We start from the raw sequence: 3,927 nt of genomic DNA, 5'->3' as shown, positions 1-3,927 counted from the left end.
CGGGACAAAAAGGGCCGGAGACGCCCACGAGCCCCGCCCCTCCCCCGCAGCCATAGAGTGGCGTTCTCGCGGCTAGAGCGGCGCCGCAGCAAAAATCGTGTAGCTTGCCTAGAGCGTCTCCCCGGCGTTTGGCGTGGGACCTGGCATCGTCCGTGGTCTTAGGGCTTCTGGGCCAGACTAAACCTCCGAAGGTGACCATTTCCTCCAGGGACTTGCGGGTTTGCATGCGTTCGTTCGTTCATTCACTCACCCAATTATTCGTCAGTTTTACCAATATTTATTAATGCTTGCCCACTACGTAACAAGGGTTACATTATGAAGTTCTAGCTTTCAAAGAACTTACAGTCTAATGGGGAAAAACACTGAAATATGTTGGTAGAGCGTCTTTCTTATTCATAATTGCTCTGCTTGGACTGGGCAAAAAACTTGGAGAGCATAGCAGTTTCGATGGTAGTAAAATGGAGACAAGTTAGGAAATCCAGGTTTGAGTCCAGACAGAATTGTTCTTGTTCCAAGCCTTTGTTCATGCTTTTCCTTCTGTCTGGACCCCAACCCCATTCGCACCCCATGTCTTGCGCTTCTGCCGTCCCCCATGTCCCTCATCCCCCATGTCCCCCATCCCCGTCGGCATAACACCTCTTTCTATTCCAGGTTAATTCTTTCTAATAATGATAGTAGTGGTTTATTCTTTTAATTTTTCGAGGAATCCCGTGCTGACCCAAAACTGGAACAGGTCTTGTCTACTTTTAGCATGTTTGTACTTACTACACAAACAATTGTCTTTTTAGTAGTCTGTCTCTTCAAAGTGAAATTGTCAAAAAATTATTCCGTTTACATGAAGTTCAAGAACTGGTAAAACTAATCTCTAGTAATAGATTCCAGTCAGCCCTTGCCTGAGATGGGGGTCGGGGTTTGACTGCAAAAGAACAAGAAAGAACTTGCTGGGGGTGATGGAAATGTTTTATATCCTGATTGGGATGACGTTTACAGAGGTGTATATATTTGTCAAAACTCTATGAACTCTCCATGTAAAATAGGTATATTTTATGTAACTGTACTGAAGTTGTTTTTCTAAAAAACTAGGCAAACAGACAAAAAGGCAATTAAATGTAGAAAGGAAAAAAGTAAAAGCTATGTAAAAAAGAAAATGTATCCGAGTGGGGTGTCATGCACTTGTAGTACCAGCTGCTTGGGAGACTGAGGTGGGAGAATCACTTGAGCTTCGGAGTTCAAGTCCAGCCTGAGCAACATAGTGAGACTGCGTCTCTAAAAAAAAAAGAAAAGAAAAAGAAAGAAAAATATAATCATAGTACAACATATGGCTCAGCTGTGAACTGTATTAATATGACCATAAAAACATAAGCAGTGAATATTGTTTTATTTATTTATTTTTTCTTTTGTTTCTTTTCTTTCCTTTTTTTTTTTTTTTTTTGAGACAGTCTTGCTCTGTTGCCCAGGCTGGAGTGCAGGGGTGCAATCTTAGCTCAATGCAACCTCTGCCTCCCGAGTTCAAGCGATTCTCCTGCCTCAGCCTCCCCAGTAGCTGGGATTACAGGCGCGTGCCACCATGCCTGGCTAATTTTTGTATTTTTAGTAGAAACGGGGTTCCGCCATGTTGGCTAGGTATGTCTCCAACTCCTGACCTCAAGTGATCCTCCCACCTCGGCCTCCCAAAGTGCAGGGATTATAGGTGTGAGGCACCGCGCCCGGCCGAGCAGTGAATATTGTTTTAACCTAAGTGATAGAATTACATTAAGAGAATGGAGAAAAAAGAAAGTTTGTGGAGAGAAAGATGAGAAGGTTTTAAGGATTTAGGGAAGTAGGGAGGTTGTTGGGGGAGGTGCTGCTCGGGAGCTAAATTATCTTTCACCGTAAAAATATAATACATAATGTTGGCCAGGCGCGGTGGCTCATGCCTGTAATCCCAGCACTTTGGGAGACCGAGGTGGGCAGATCACAAGGTCAGGAGATCGAGACCATCTTGGCTAACACGATGAAACCCCGTCTTTACTAAAAGTACAAAAAAATTAGCCGGGCGAGGTGGCGGGCGCCTGTAGTCCCAGCTACTCAGAGACTGAGGCAGGAGAATGGCGTGAACCCTGGAGGCGGAGCTTGCAGTGAGCCGAGATCGTGCCACTGCACTCCAGCCTGGGCGACAGAGCGAGACTCCATCTCAAAAAAAAAAAAGAATTCCTGGCCGAGTGCAGTGGCTCATGCCTGTAATCCCAGCACTTTGGGAGGCCAAGGCGGGTGGATCACCCGAGGTCAGGAATTCGAGACCAGCCTGGCCAACATGGTGAAACCCCGTCTCTACTAAAAATACAAAAATTAGCCGGATGTGGTGGCACTTACCCGTTTTTTCCCCCAGAAATAACTAATTCATTTCAGATGTTTTTATTGTGATCAAATACACATAACATAAAATTTACAATCCTAACCATTTTGAGTATACTGTTTAGTAGTGTTAGATGCATTCACATTGTTGCATAAACAATCTCCAGAACTCTTTTCATCTTGCGAAACTCTGTACACATTAAACAATGACTACATTTGCCCCTCCTTCTAGCCCCTGACAGCCACCATTCTACTCTTTGCCTCTATGAATTTGACTACTGTAGATAGCTCATATAAGTGGAATCATATGGTATTTGTTTTTTTTGTGACTATTTCACTTAGCTTAATGTCCTCAAGGTTCATCTATGTTGTAACATGTTAGAATTTCCTTCCTTTTAAAGGCTGGTAATATTGTGCATATATAACATTTTATTATCCATTCATCTATGGATGGACACTTTTGTTGCTTCCACATTTTGGCTATTGTGAATAATGCTGCTGTGAACATTGGTATACAAATATCTCTTCAAGACTCTGCTTTCAATTCTTTGGGAATATCCAAAGTGGAATTACTGTAGCAGTGTATGCTTTTTTTTTTTTTTTTTTTTGAGAAGGAGCCTTACTGTGGTTGCCCAGGCTGAAGTGCAGTGGCGTGATCTCGGCTCACTGCAACCTCCGCCTCCCGGGTTCCAGCAATTCTCCTGCCTCAGCCTCCCAAGTAGCTGAGATGACAGGTGCCCGCAAACCACACCTGGCTAATTTCTGTATTTTTGATAGAGACGGGGTTTCCATGTTGGCCAGGCTGGTCTCAGGTGATCTACCCGCCTCGGCCTCCCAAAGTGCTGGGACTACAGGCGTGAGCCACCGTGCCCGGCCAGCATTTTTTAAAAGCTAATGTCTCCACTGGGCACGGGGACTCACACCTGTAATCCCAGCACTTTGGGAGGCTAAGGTGGGCGGATCATTTGAGGTCACGAGTTCGAGACCAGCCTGACCAACATGACAAAACCCTGTCTCTACTAAAACTACAAAAATTAGGTGGGTGTGGTGGTGCGTGCCTGTAATCCCAACTACTTGGGAGGCTGAGGCAGGAGAATCGCTTGAACCCGGGAGGCGGAGGTTGCAGGGAGCCAAGATGGCGCCACTGCACTCCAGCCTGGGCAACCGAGTGAGAGTCCGTCTCAAAAAAGAAAATAAATAAATAAAATAAAATAATAAAAGTTAATGTCTCCAGTTGGGAGAATTCTTGAGGCTAGGAGTTTGAGACCAGCCTGGGCAATATAGCAAGACCTTGTCTCTAAAAAAAAAAATTTTTTTTTTTAATTAGCTGGGCATAGTGGCACATGGCTGAAGTCTTAGCTGCTCAGGAGGCTGAGGCAGAAGGATCACTTGAGCCCAGGAGTTGGAGGCTTCAGTGAGCCATGATCATACCACTGCACTCCAACCTGGGCAACACAGTGAGACCTTGTCTCAAAAATAAAATAAAATAATAATAAATAAAAAGTTAATGTCTAACTGTACAGAGTCCAAAACCTTATCAATATTACATATTATATTAAACAAAGTTACCTTCCGCTAAAGTATCAGGTGACA

The sequence above is a fragment of the Mandrillus leucophaeus genome, unplaced genomic scaffold, assembly GCF_000951045.1.
Source record: "Mandrillus leucophaeus isolate KB7577 unplaced genomic scaffold, Mleu.le_1.0 Scaffold765, whole genome shotgun sequence".
Taxonomy (NCBI): Eukaryota; Metazoa; Chordata; class Mammalia; order Primates; family Cercopithecidae; genus Mandrillus; species Mandrillus leucophaeus.
The sequence above is the reverse complement of the archived record's forward strand: the minus strand, read 5'-3'. Positions refer to the sequence as shown.